We start from the raw sequence: 15,652 nt of genomic DNA on the forward strand, positions 1-15,652 counted from the left end.
CTTACGGGTACCTTTTGGTCTTTCCCAATCGTGACTAGTGTCTTTCCTACTGCTATCCCGTTATAGTTGGTGTTCAAGCTTTCTACCAGCGCGGTTTTTGTCGTGGGATAGTCGTCCTCAATCTTCCCCCAAATGATCATTTCCGACTTAGCAGGCAAGGTTGTATTTTCCACCAACGTAACCCTTCTGACTCGGCCATCTTCTTCATTCTCGTCGCCAAGCAAGGGTACTTCGAGGTCCCCACATTGTAAAGTGCCTCCGCCGATATTCAAAGAAAAGCCATATTTCAGCATGAAGTCGAGTCCTATTATGCAGTCATCTGTGACGTCAGCAATCAGGAATTCGTGTTTGAATGACTGATTTCCGATCTCGACTGTTATGTCGATCAGGCCTTTTATGGGCATCAGTTCTCCACTGGCTGTTTTCAACGAGTAGGCCCTAACTGGCGTTTTCTTGCTATTGTCCACTTTATCCGTCCGGATGACTGATCGTGAGGCACCAGTATCAAGGAGGAAGTGATAGTTTTGACATCCAATTTTCCCGATGACCTTTAGACTCTTACTTTGCCCTAGCACGGCGACCGGGATGATGGTTGCAAGGGCTCTCATTCTCTGTGTCGCCGGGTTCCGCCCCTTGAAGCCGGCGCGTGCTAGTTTCTTTCCCTGGTAGCCCCGAGAATTTGGTCGTGCATACCTTTCTAATCTGTAATGGGTTCCAGTTTGCGCAAATCTTCTAGTGCAGCTTCTTTGTATATGACCGAGTTCACCACAATTCCAGCATCGTACAGGAACCCTAGGTTGACTTTCTGGTACTTGGTTTGTTCGTCGTTCATCTATTGCCTCTGTCACCCTTCTCACAAGTTGTGTAAATTCTTCCTCTTTGACTTCTAACCTTCGGCCTTGATGAGTGCTCCCTGATGCGTCTTTGGCGGCTTCATATGAGAGAGCATATACGAGGGCTTCACTGGCCTTACGTTTACCACTAACTCTGGTGGCTTTCTTTAACTCGGGGTCTCGAAGGGCATCAATGAAAGCGTCTGTAATAATGACTTCCAGAAAATCTTGTGCGGCGGTTGGGTAGGCCAGATGTGCGAGGCGTTCAATGTCTGTCTCTAGTTCCTGTAGTGTTTCATCGGGGCGCTGTTGTCTGGTCTTTAGTTGCACACGATATACTTCTTGCAGATGTTCATCCCCGTATCGGAGTTCCATAGCCTGGACTAGGGCGGCGAAGTCTTGCTGGTTCGGTAGAGACTGTAGCAATTCGGAGGCTTTTCCTCTTAGGGATAACACAAGGGCTGTTGCTTTCTCCTCCTCACTGATCCATTTGTTAACTTTGGCTGCTGCGTCAAATTGCTTCTTGTATACTGACCAGGACACGGAACCATCAAATACGGGGGGCTTCATTTTCCCGGAGACTTCAGGTACAAATGACGTCATATCTGCTTCTGGTACATTTGTGTGCTTGCGTTGGACTTGTATCTTCATTTCGTCGATGGCCTTCTCCACTGCGTCGACCCTCTGATTCATCTGCTCGTCAATGTTGGTGATTCTCTCCTCCACAGCATGTATGCGTTGGTTCATTGCCAATAACTCCGTTTTGATTCCCGAGTCCATCGTGTCTATCTTGGTGTCCATGGCATCTATCTTGTAATTGATCTGTTCCAGCAAGTCCGGTTCGACCTCAAAAAGATATGTGTCCGGATCTTCTTTTTCCTTCACCAGTTCTTCCCGAAGGCGTGCTTGTAAGGTTTCTTTGTTGCCGCTCGTCTTCAGGCCTCGATCACGGAGCTCTTCCTTCAGTTCCTTCACACGGAGTTGGTCTAACGTTTTCATAGTAGCCATAGCGGATCCGTTCTTATCCGAAACGATTCAGATCCCACTTCTGACACCAGTGTTACGATTCTCTTCTACTCCGGCCTTCTATAAACACTGCTAAACACAACACAACACATCAACACATCAAGAACCTGCCAACAAGAGCTCCACAATAATCTGGTACTTTAATAATGAGTGAATAAGTAGAAGACAGCCAATACGACACAATTGGCAACACAATAAGCTACTACGAATGTTAAACTGTACATCACCGTATACAACTCTACTGTCTCTATTTCTTCCTAGACTCGTACATAACACTTGAGGACTCCACAAGGACCGACTTCATGGCCAACTAACAGTCCTGGTCTCAACGCTCTCCGGTCTTGAACTGCCGCTTTCTTACACACTGTGTCACTCGTACCGCAGGCTTTCGATCACATGACCATAACATTGGTCATATTTGTCATCGTAGTACTGTCCCTTGTCCATGGCCCCGCTGACCTGAGTGATTCACGGGTGTGTCAGCTGAGCCTATAGTTAACCCTTTTGCGCCGCCAATAGGGTCGTAACAATATTATAGGCTTCTTATCTGGGCATGAAAAATAATTGCATTGAAGTCTCATTAAATATACTAGTGTTAATCACCAACATTAACACAAAGTAAATGTATTTACGTTTTAAAGCGCTCTAAAAAAATTTTTGGTGCAAATAAAATGTTATTTCTGAAGTTCTGTTGAAATACTATTTTTATCTTATCACACATACATATAAACTATAACACAGAACAAGTCATACATTATAAAAAAGTAAAGTCTAAGAATGTTATTTATTTAATTATATTTACAAAAGAAAAGTGTTTGGTTGATGGCTGCCTGGCCCTGGATGGCTGAATGAGCGTGTGACCTTCGCTCTGGCTTTTGACTTGGTGGTCCGGGGTTTGAACCCTGCTCGCCGTGCTCCCCAACCGCCATAAATGTTTCGATTGATTCACTTGTTGTCTCGACAATGAATTATTGTGTAAAGTTTCAACTTGATGGAGAGTGGGAGAACTAACGTGTACACAATGTGTACCAGACAGACATGCAGAGTGAATTGGTTTCACGCTTGAAAATGAGTAAAAATACTTTTACAAATAGGTCTGTCTGTATGAAATAACTCCACACTTGCGGTCATAAGTCTTAATAATGTAAGATTTATTTCCCTTTTTCAATTTAAAAAAAGTAACTAATTACCACTATTTAACAAATTGATTTAATTTTTTATTTTTTTATTTTGTTAGTAACAATGATTAGATGTGTATAGTCTCAACTTGATCCGAGATTGAACATATTATTTCCTTGTATCAATGAGGATGGGGTGAATGTTATGATTTTGTTGTTTGAAAAAAAAAGGGTTTGTGAGTGGTTAGAGATAGTTGATTGATTAAATTTGCTATTGCTGCTTTTTATAAAAAAAAAATTATAAATTTATTTTTTCTTGGATTACTGCATTTTTTGTGTATTTGCTTTACCGTTACAAGATTATTAGTCCTTTAGTATTTCTCATATTTGCACATAAAGAAGTGTTCTTCTGAAGAAGATGAATCATAGTCGTTCTACGACTGAAGGAGGCCAACAATTTCGTCACTCACACTGTCTTATAGAATGGCCTACTTTAGTGGTTGAATTGTGATGTTAAACAAATATCGCAGTCTTAGAGACTGACAGGAAGTTAGGGGTAGAGTGAAGTTAACTTCACGCTAGATTTATTATCTATTACCAGTGTATATCGTAACAGAGACCTGCATCCATCTATATTTGTTTCTGAGCTCCATCAGAAACTTGTAAATATGCTCCATCTCTTGGGTAGTCAGGTAAAGTGGTAAAGCGCTTGACTTCCGAACCGAGAGGTTTCGGGCTCAAATCCTCGATGTAGATTGGAATTTGGAACTTTGGAATCTTTAGGACGCCAGTGAACACATTGTCAGTGAACGATTTGTCGTGTGAACGATTTGTCGTGTGAACGATTTGTCGCTTACTAACTGTCGTTGGACAAGTTGTCTGTGAATGTCGATGAACGATATGTCCGGTGAACGAATAGGTGGTGAACAAATTGTCTGATGAACGAATCGTTGGGTGAACGAATTGTCGGGTGAAGGAATAAAAGTGAAAGATTTGTCAGTGAACGAAATGTCTGTGAACGATTTTGTCGTGTCTACGTAGTTTACTTGTTATTTGGGAAGTCAAGGAGGTTTGCATCATTGAAATGATTGTGTGCACGTCTCTTGTGTCCATGCTCAGTCCACCCACCCTTTTGATTCTCACCTCTTACATTAAAAATCTTATCTTCTTATCTTGTAAATTAGGGACGTTACTTCAAAACTGAATGCGAGTATGTCCTGTGAGTGTCCCTAGCTCAATCTAATCATGCATGCTATTCAATGACTTAACCTCTGCCAAGAAGTTTTTCCTTGATGATTCTGATATTTTCTTTTTATTTATTTTTTTTACAAATTTGTCCTAGGTTATGGAATAAGAAATGTACCTTTATCTTTGTGTCTAAGTATTATGTTAAGCTTTGTTTTTGTATTTGAAGATTAAGGTCTAGTGTCTAGTGTTTTATGTATAATTGTTACTTTATTTGTAAGTCTTCTATCCTGAAATGTCTTGAAAGTTAATGATTTTACTAAAGGTGCAACTCTATTCGGTTGTTATGAATCTTACTGCTCTAGGAAAGTTCGTTGAAACAGTGTGACTATTGTCTCTGCAAGTTTCTCGGTATATCGAAGACACGCCCTTTTTTAAAGTTTGTGAAGAAGAAAGTGTAGACTGCCCTATAGACACACTAAATGTGTAGATTGGCGTCCCTCCTGGCAGCAGGTTTATGTATTACCTTGAAGCGAACATGATAGCCTGTTAAATTTAGACTAGATATCTCTCAGCTATCTCATTCTGCCTAAACCTATTTTAAAGTAAACCGCGAAGGGGTTCTCAAACCTTGGGTTTTCGTGTTCTCATTGGGTAGGCCTCGTCATTGGATATGATTTACCACTTGAATTCACTCTACATTTAATTCCTTTTATTACATGTGTACTCAGTAAAAGATTGTAACATGAATACTTTACCACATTCCATTTTCATTATTGTAGTGTAGTGCCCAAACTATACCCAGCGACACTGCCAGTGAGGCCGTGTTGTTAGTACAGTAAATAAAGAAAAGTTCCCCTTTCAGACCTTGCGATCTATAGGGCGTCAGTTTCTGTGGCCCATGGTTAACGAGGGTGTCATGTGGCCAGCACAACGACAAACCGCCTTTACTTTTCCCCAACTAGTGCCAGGTACCCATTAAAACTGGGTGGACTCAGAAGTCGCCCAAAGGTTCCGAAATTAAAAATCCCAGTCTTCACCAGGATTCGAACCAGGGACCCCCGGTTCGGAGGCCATCTGTTTTACCACTCAGCCACGGCACGGTTGGCTGAAATGTCTGCTTACAGTGCATGGTGAATTCGAAGAGTTTAGTTTGTTACTCGACACTTTGGGGCCAGTGACAAGTGTGTTCGATATTTACATGACCCCCATGGCCGACAACTGTTGGTCACCCCATGTTTCTATATCGTGCAAACCTCAAGAAATAAGTAGCTAGTGGGTTTAGATTTAAACCTTAAGGACACAGCAAAGGGGCACCCTTGTGAGTATGATTTGATTGTAAAGAAAGTCTCTATATTTTACGATTAAAGTTATTAAGAAAAAAATGTTAACACAACAAATGAGAGAGAGAGAGAGACGGACAGACAGATAGATAGACAGAGGGAGAGAGAAAGAGACAGATAGATGAAGAGGTCTATAATTATCTTCACTCTGGTGTCAGAAAAATAACTTCGTTAGTTTCACACAGGTAATTATGATCCGAGTTTTAATTAGTCACGGGATTCCCGAGCTAATCTTTAACCGCACACGTGTCCTCGATTTGTAGTCCTCCCCCCAAACTCCTGGACCATGGCTAGTTCTGGAAGGTAAAGGCCAATAACTGATAAGTAATTAGTCCAACTCTTCTCTCCCCTGTCACTTGTTAAACCATGAATCAGGTGTGTGAAGCAGGCTTCTTGTGTCTGTGTAGTTGACTTAAGAGAGTGTGTAGTAAGTTTCTAGGTCTGTACATCTAGTTTATAGTTTGTCCGCTAGGACCTTACTGTGTAAAACAGGTTTGTAATGTGCATACAAGACTTACATGTTGTGTAGAGTTGAACTAGTGTGAGTAGTTGACCTGTTATCTGTAAACCAACCTTACAGTAAGTGTAAACCAACCTTACAGTGATCGTAGCAGGTCTAAATTGTGTCTGTTTGACTTTCGGTTTGTTACTGTATATTTGTAAGACCATGAAATTTAAATTTATTAATCCATCTGATTACTATTAGCAATGAATTATAATTCAATGTCAAGTGTAACAAGGGAATGTGAGGATGGGCTTGTAGGGACATATATTTGTAAGGATCTTTACAGAACAATATATGTTTACTCATTAAGCTTTCTCTCTCTCTCTCTCCTTCTCAGTAAATATATTGTTGTCAACATTTCAGACACATTATTGAATGTCTCATACTACGAGACTCTCTTGCCTTATCTCTAGTAGGACACTTTTAATACTGGCAGAATTTATAAACGTTCTTTATAAATGTCACATAAAATACAATAAACATGCGTATTTGTAACCCTGTCGGATCAAGTAAAACAAAGGACGTTTGGGCCACGAGGTCTTCTTCGGCTATAAAACAGACAAACAAACAAACAAGAGACTAACAAAAAACATAAAATAGGCTTAAGTTAACTTTTGAGTCTTTGTTTATGAGTCTTTATTTTTGAATTGTTTTTTATAAATATCAGGAGCTTGTTCCGAAGAAAGAAAAAAAAAGGTCGTGTCGACAAAGCAGCATGAAGAAGCCTCGCCGCTTACACTCAATTTTGTATGGAAGTAGAACACATGCATCTAATAGGACTTGAACCAACTGAAGTGGATCACAGTGATCGTAGCAAAGCAGCTGCCCGTTCCACAGCACAAGCTCTTGAATACGCACGCGTAAAATAACAGTAGAACAAACTTACACTTTTCGCATTTCTTTACCAAAACGAAGGTCACGGCTGGGCGGCACTTTATTTACTATTTCTATGAATGAAGTTCTCCCGTCCCCCCCTTTATAGATTCTTTAGTAACATATATTTTTGTATAGGAAATGTTGATTTCAAGACCAATTAATTTACATACGTATTACTAAAGAAGTCAGAATATTAGCTACGGTACTGTACTGAAAATCTAGAACACTATCACATACCTCCCCACACACACCCTTTTTTTTTTACATTGAATTAAAAAAAAAACAGCTCATCTTCATCCATCTTACCCCGCCTTCCTCCTCACTCCGTAAGCCTTCGGATAGAGAGAATGGATGTTTATCTTGGCCACGCTGGTAAGACAGGAAAGAACGATTGAAACGAGCGGGGGGAGCGTACTGCTCAATGTGTGCGGGTTTGCCTGCTCTCTGTCTTTTACACACACACACACGAGCACATTTACACACACTTTTCTGCTCTTTTTCTCTCGGGGCGTCTCCTCACTAATTCCACAGGGTGGGTAGCTTAGGTATTTGGTAGGAGAGGCGAGCTGTTATTTATGCCTACGTTAAGTAAGTGCACACCCACTTTGTGTTGAAGGGGGTGTGCTAGGGGAAGGGGGTGAATTGGGGGGTGTGTGCATTTGGAGGAAATGGGGAAGAAGAAAAAAAAACACTGAAGGTGATGTAGAAAATAAACTTAGCTATGCCATATTGCTTTGTACACATATTTTTTTTATACGAAATTTTATCTTCAGTTTCTTCAAGGTTTCCTTGTATATTTGAAACAATGGGCCACCAGTGTTATTTGTTGCTCCCTTTTTGACACCTCTGGGCTTCCTGCTTCAGAAGTATTTGTACAAGGGCCGGCTTTACACCATGGGAAGCCCGTAGCGCTCCCTTACCTTTTCACTGATAAACTTGTGTTATATTCTCTTCTGTAGTAAAAAAGGCGAACCTTTTAAATAGATATTTATAGAACACTAACATATTGGATATTTTCTACATGGAGGCAAATCCATTTTTTTTTACAAGCTTTTGGTGTATCCGGTGTACAGACGTATTGATAAGGGAAGTTCTATACAGACGTATTGATAAGGGAAGTTCTATACAGACGTATTGATAAGGGAAGTTCTATACAGACGTATTTATAAGGGAAGTTCTATACAGACGTATTGATAAGGGAAGTTCTATACAGACGTATTGATAAGGGAAGTTCTATACAGACGTATTGATAAGGGAAGTTCTATACAGACGTATTGATAAGGGAAGTTCTATACAGACGTATTGATAAGGGAAGTTCTATACAGACGTATTGATAAGGGAAGTTCTATACAGACGTATTGATAAGGGAAGTTCTATACAGACGTATTGATAAGGGAAGTTCTATACAGACGTATTGATAAGGGAAGTTCTATACAGACGTATTGATAAGGGAAGTTCTATACAGACGTATTGATAAGGGAAGTTCTATACAGACGTATTGATAAGGGAAGTTCTATACAGACGTATTGATAAGGGAAGTTCTATACAGACGTATTGATAAGGGAAGTTCTATACAGACGTATTGATAAGGGACGTTCTATACAGACGTATTGATAAGGGAAGTTCTATACAGACGTATTGATAAGGGACGTTCTATACAGACGTATTGATAAGGGAAGTTCTATACAGACGTATTGATAAGGGAAGTTCTATACAGACGTATTGATAAGGGAAGTTCTATACAGACGTATTGATAAGGGAAGTTCTATACAGACGTATTGATAAGGGAAGTTCTATACAGACGTATTGATAAGGGAAGTTCTATACAGACGTATTGATAAGGGAAGTTCTATACAGACGTATTGATAAGGGACGTTCTATACAGACGTATTGATAAGGGAAGTTCTATACAGACGTATTGATAAGGGAAGTTCTATACAGACGTATTGATAAGGGAAGTTCTATACAGACGTATTGATAAGGGAAGTTCTATACAGACGTATTGATAAGGGAAGTTCTATACAGACGTATTGATAAGGGAAGTTCTATACAGACGTATTGATAAGGGAAGTTCTATACAGACGTATTGATAAGGGAAGTTCTATACAGACGTATTGATAAGGGAAGTTCTATACAGACGTATTGATAAGGGAAGTTCTATACAGACGAATTGATAAGGGAAGTTCTATACAGACGTATTGATAAGGGAAGTTCTATACAGACGTATTGATAAGGGAAGTTCTATACAGACGTATTGATAAGGGAAGTTCTATACAGACGTATTGATAAGGGAAGTTCTATACAGACGTATTGATAAGGGAAGTTCTATACAGACGTATTGATAAGGGAAGTTCTATACAGACGTATTGATAAGGGAAGTTCTATACAGACGTATTGATAAGGGAAGTTCTATACAGACGTATTGATAAGGGAAGTTCTATACAGACGTATTGATAAGGGAAGTTCTATACAGACGTATTGATAAGGGACGTTCTATACAGACGTATTGATAAGGGAAGTTCTATACAGACGTATTGATAAGGGAAGTTCTATACAGACGTATTGATAAGGGACGTTCTATACAGACGTATTGATAAGGGAAGTTCTATACAGACGTATTGATAAGGGAAGTTCTATACAGACGTATTGATAAGGGAAGTTCTATACAGACGTATTGATAAGGGAAGTTCTATACAGACGTATTGATAAGGGAAGTTCTATACAGACGTATTGATAAGGGAAGTTCTATACAGACGTATTGATAAGGGAAGTTCTATACAGACGTATTGATAAGAGAAGTTCTATACAGACGTATTGATAAGAGAAGTTCTATACAGACGTATTGATAAGGGAAGTTCTATACAGACGTATTGATAAGGGACGTTCTATACAGACGTATTGATAAGGGACGTTCTATACAGACGTATTGATAAGGGAAGTTCTATACAGACGTATTGATAAGGGACGTTCTATACAGACGTATTGATAAGGGAAGTTCTATACAGACGTATTGATAAGGGAAGTTCTATACAGACGTATTGATAAGGGAAGTTCTATACAGACGTATTGATAAGGGAAGTTCTATACAGACGTATTGATAAGGGAAGTTCTATACAGACGTATTGATAAGGGAAGTTCTATACAGACGTATTGATAAGGGAAGTTCTATACAGACGTATTGATAAGGGAAGTTCTATACAGACGTATTGATAAGGGAAGTTCTATACAGACGTATTGATAAGGGAAGTTCTATACAGACGTATTGATAAGGGAAGTTCTATACAGACGTATTGATAAGGGAAGTTCTATACAGACGTATTGATAAGGGAAGTTCTATACAGACGTATTGATAAGGAAAGTTCTATACAGACGTATTGATAAGGGAAGTTCTATACAGACGTATTGATAAGGGAAGTTCTATACAGACGTATTGATAAGGGAAGTTCTATACAGACGTATTGATAAGGGAAGTTCTATACAGACGTATTGATAAGGGAAGTTCTATACAGACGTATTGATAAGGGAAGTTCTATACAGACGTATTGATAAGGGAAGTTCTATACAGACGTATTGATAAGGGAAGTTCTATACAGACGTATTGATAAGGGAAGTTCTATACAGACGTATTGATAAGGGAAGTTCTATACAGACGTATTGATAAGGGAAGTTCTATACAGACGTATTGATAAGGGAAGTTCTATACAGACGTATTGATAAGGGAAGTTCTATACAGACGTATTGATAAGGGAAGTTCTATACAGACGTATTGATAAGGGAAGTTCTATACAGACGTATTGATAAGGGAAGTTCTATACAGACGTATTGATAAGGGAAGTTCTATACAGACGTATTGATAAGGGAAGTTCTATACAGACGTATTGATAAGGGAAGTTCTATACAGACGTATTGATAAGGGAAGTTCTATACAGACGTATTGATAAGGGAAGTTCTATACAGACGTATTGATAAGGGAAGTTCTATACAGACGTATTGATAAGGGAAGTTCTATACAGACGTATTGATAAGGGAAGTTCTATACAGACGTATTGATAAGGGAAGTTCTATACAGACGTATTGATAAGGGAAGTTCTATACAGACGTATTGATAAGGGAAGTTCTATACAGACGTATTGATAAGGGAAGTTCTATACAGACGTATTGATAAGGGAAGTTCTATACAGACGTATTGATAAGGGAAGTTCTATACAGACGTATTGATAAGGGAAGTTCTATACAGACGTATTGATAAGGGAAGTTCTATACAGACGTTTTGATAAGAGAAGTTCTATACAGACGTATTGATAAGGGAAGTTCTATACAGACGTATTGATAAGGGAAGTTCTATACAGACGTATTGATAAGGGAAGTTCTATACAGACGTATTGATAAGGGAAGTTCTATACAGACGTATTGATAAGGGAAGTTCTATACAGACGTATTGATAAGGGAAGTTCTATACAGACGTATTGATAAGGGAAGTTATAAGAAAAAGTATATAATTGTGTCAGCCCTTTTCAGCGCTCGAATCAATTTTCTAATCTCTTTCGTTGAAGTTAAAAATGTTAGTTTTTTAAATTTATACTTTTTTATTTATATGTAATTTTGTATAAATAGCTCTTGCAATTGTATATTTTGTTTATTTATTTCAAAATCTCTGCTCATCTTTTTCTTTTCATTTTCTTACCTCTCTAGGTTCCTTTATTTCGCCACCACATTTCTTCATATCCATTTCTCTTCTTTTTCTTGCTTTTTTAATTATTTTTGCTCCAAGTGAGCTAGCGGGTGGTGAAAATCAAATGAATAGTACATTAATGGAAAAAAAAAACTTTTTCATTAAAATTCTCTAATAAATCATTCATTGATCTATTTACGTGTTCATCCTAGTTCTTAAGAAACATTATGTAGAAGTGATGACTTTCTAAAATCACAGAAATGCAATCCCCCATCAAGATTAAAACTCAGAGCCATAGGTCTACAGTTAGGACGTTGGCTTCTAGTCTAAAGAGTGGTTTCGGTCTGCGCAATCCACATTCCACTATAAAAATACTTAGCGCGGGTTGGGCGCCTTGCAGTGAATCGCGTAATGGAGAATCATCCCCGAGTAAAAAATTGTATTTTGGAAAGTTCACACAGGACAAGGACGTGAATGACTGTCCGTAGAGGAAATCTGCCCTAGTGGCAATGGAACTGTTCCGGCTGGGCGTGTACATTGATGCCTTAGTGGAGTACGTTTGGTAGATAAAGGATCACTGACAGAGAAGGGATCTGGTTACACTATGTACTGGTCTGGGAGTAGCCCCGAGGAAAACAGACAGTCTGGAGTAGGCTTAATGATAAGCAAACTATCGCCAACAATTAGCAGGATATACCTGTTGATTGATTGATGCCACTTAGACTCTCACTAGGTGGATGTAAATCCTTTTCAGTGATTAGCGTCTATGCGCCCATACTACTGGTGGAACTGGACGCAAAGGACAAAGTCAATGATAACCTGATGCGAGTCCTTGGACAGGTGAGCTCGACGTATAAACTTGCAGTGTTGGGCGACTTCAGCGCACGAATGGGGAGTGACTGCAGCACATGACCGGTTGTCCTGGGGAGATTTGGTACAACGACAACGCCAGACTATTGCTGAAATTCTGCTCCGAATTTAAACTTGTGGTTACCAATTACCTTTTGGGGATCTACTTGAAGCTAGTGAAGCAATGCAATGTTGGTGAAGTAATGCCCACCAGGGTTGAGCCAAGCGCCGACTGCTAAACAGACCACCACCTTGTTTGTGTCAAGCTCAGCATTTCAAATCTCCAAAGAAAAAAGGTTATCTTCAGACAAGCTTGGTAAATGTCAAAAGGTTGGTGGATATACAGGACAATTTGGTGGATGTATAGGCTGAGTTCAGAAAGTCCCCGGAAATTGACCCAGAGGCAAACTGGAACCAGCTAAAACAGACTCTTCAGGACGCAACGGCAACGACTGGTTTAACGAGAATAACGCAGCAATACAAGAGCTTAGACGGTCTTCCTGCAGAGGTTTTAAAAAGTGCACGAAATGCGTAAATAATATGCAGGTCGAAATTGAGATTACATAGTCATATGAAACACTGCATTCAGCCTTTATCTTGGGAATCTAAGACATTCTAAAAGTCACAGGAAGAAGAGCATTTACAATACCTCCCTTATGAACGTATAAAGTTGTTATTATTAGTACACACCCAAACAAATTTCATGTAATCATGTAATGTACTTGTACATGGGCATAGCTTTCATTGTAGCTCATTATGTCATGAAGCCAAGTGTTACTCTACAGTTGTCTCTTTTCAGCTGTATAAAGTGTAAAATTGCTTGTCTGTTGTATTTAAAAAAAAAAAATTAACACTCTTTTTCTTTCTCTATCTCTCTGTACAATAAAAGAAAAAAAACACCTCATAATTATCATTGTCAACATTCATTACTAAAACTAAGAAAAACTATATTAAAGTTCAAGCAAAAACACATTGAATGATATTAGGAATATACCTTAATATGTAAATTCATATTTAAATTTGACAACAGGCCAGAGAGAGTGTATATAATATAAACTTATAAAGCTAAATAACATTATAGCGTAGTATTATAGCAGTGCGTAGCTAAGAATTTTTTCATTGTTTGGGGGCCCGGGGCTTGACCTCTTTGGGGGCCCAAGCATTTTGCGTATTATTTAATTTTTAATGTAAAAAACACTCATTTGGGGACCCTCTCAAGTGGGGGCCCGGGAGAATTTTCAAATTCTCCCCCTCCTCCCCCCAATCTAGCTACGTCACTGTGTGTATAAGTTGTTTTCAACTATTTAAATTTAGAGCAATTAGACTGCAATTCAAATACACTAAATGGGTTATATATATATCGAGGTTTAGGATACTATAGGCGATTTATTGGACAGAAACCTAATTATTTAATGTGATGTTTAAACAAGATAAGATAAAATAAGATAAACCGATAACTGAAGTTGACATTTATTCATAATTCAGCCCAAGAGAAGAAAAAGAAAAAAAAATGCCGACTAAAGATCCCATAAATCCCTAAGAGTTTCTTCTCAAATATGTCCATCGAGCTCAGGGCTTACTTGTCCATTTGGGTATAGATCTAGAACCACCTTTTACCCTGCTCCTGAATCAGGGATTGATGTTAACAGTTTTCACGTCATGCAGACGAGAAGGTAAGGTAACTCATGATTGCCGTGTTTTCCAAAGTATTCATCCCATATACTTGCACTTACCTCCCTTTCTCCCGCCTTATCCACCTTACTTATCAAACTGTCTTATCAAACATATTCTATTTTTACGCAGACGTTTTCGCTTTTTGTCGAGCTCTTAAAGTCGCGAGGGCATTTACAACAATCACGTGACACTAAAACTGTTTTTTGTAAGATGGTGTCTACTCAACAATGAAAGTCTACAGGCAAATAACGTTTATCTTAACTCATTGCTGAAAAAGTTTCATGTGTACATTTTGTAAAGGTACTTTTGAAATTTCATTTGATCCTACGAAATTGAAACAAGAGTTACACAAAAGTGAGAATGTTTATTATTAAAAATTAAAGCAAAACAAAAAAAAAAGGAAAAATCAAAGCTTATCTACTGGAAACTATTCTACATTATATATATAAACCATATTACTCAATAATGTAGATATATATCTTTTTTTTCGATTTGGGGAGAGGGCTAAGAAAGTTGTAGCCCTAAGCTTTTGTAGCTTATACCCTAATCCTGCACTGTCTTTGCCTAGGTTCTTTAATGCTTTTCTTCGGGTCCTAGATGTGTATGTCGTAATCTATGCCACTGTGGGTAAACTGGCAACTGAGTTTGTCTTTATAGCACTCCTGGGTTGAGTGGTTTTGTTATTCTCTCCTGCTCGTCGGAAAAGATAGGCATTGGCCTGCAGAATTTCCCCACACGAGATAGGTGTCTGACCCAACACAGCTCTGAACCTGTAGATTGCCATTGGCCCTGCAGAATTTCCCCACACGAGATAGGTGTCTGACCCAACACAGCTCTGGAACTGTAGATATCCATTGGCCTGCAGAACCGAGTTATTGAAGCATTATTGAATGAAGACCTTTATACATGATTTATTTTTCATGAAGTCAAATAACATGTTTCCTAAAAAAAAAAAATTCTACGCCTTTTCACTGTACAAATGAGACATAAGCCAACATGAAAAGTTAACAATTAATCTTGTCACGAAAGCTGTTTGCTAGAAAGTTCTGGCAGGCAATAATTGAGAAATGTTATCCCAGATTACTCATCATTCAGGACAAGCAGATCTTTGAGCTGCTCTATTTCTCTCCTCATCTCTAAAAAGTCACCTTTTTTCGAAGATCAGTGTTCAAATTGTTATGGTAAAGGTCAATGTTGACTGATGCAGATAAAAGTCATGAAATGTATTATTTGAAAATTGATTGAACTGTATTTTTGTTTATTTAATCAATTAATGAACTTGCTGTGAATATTTTTCGTGGGTTAGAATTTTACCTTTTTGTTTGAGTGTAAATCTCTGAGGTATGAGCAGTGGCGTCACGAGTTTGGGTTGATGTGGTGCGCACCGCGCCGGCTGACACTTATCACTTCAGTAAGTGACAGGAAAGTGAAATTAACTTTTATCTTTTTTTTTTTTTTTTTTTGTGGTAAAAACAAACATTTTTTAAAAATTGAGAATAGCAGATATAAACCAGAGTAGCTATGGGAAAAATAGAAATCTAGAAAAAGTTTTTTTTATTAGACAAGTATTC

At 38.6% G+C, this 15,652-nt stretch overlaps 1 protein-coding gene across 5 annotated transcripts in view; it reads left to right on the forward strand.

Moving 5' to 3' along the window:
• The window catches only part of LOC106056660 (zeta-sarcoglycan-like), a 41,596-nt gene that overhangs the window by 5,468 nt on the left and 20,476 nt on the right, over positions 1-15,652 (forward strand). The window contains exon 1 of one of the 5 annotated variants that reach the window (XM_056038405.1): positions 5,912-5,997. The exons of the other annotated variants lie outside the window; for them this stretch is intronic. The gene's annotated coding sequence lies outside the window, so the exon portion shown is untranslated. Of the gene's footprint in view, positions 1-5,911; positions 5,998-15,652 lie in introns of those variants that run through there. 5 annotated transcript variants of the gene reach the window in all.

The sequence above is a fragment of the Biomphalaria glabrata genome, chromosome 8, assembly GCF_947242115.1.
Source record: "Biomphalaria glabrata chromosome 8, xgBioGlab47.1, whole genome shotgun sequence".
Lineage (NCBI taxonomy): Eukaryota > Metazoa > Mollusca > Gastropoda > Planorbidae > Biomphalaria > Biomphalaria glabrata.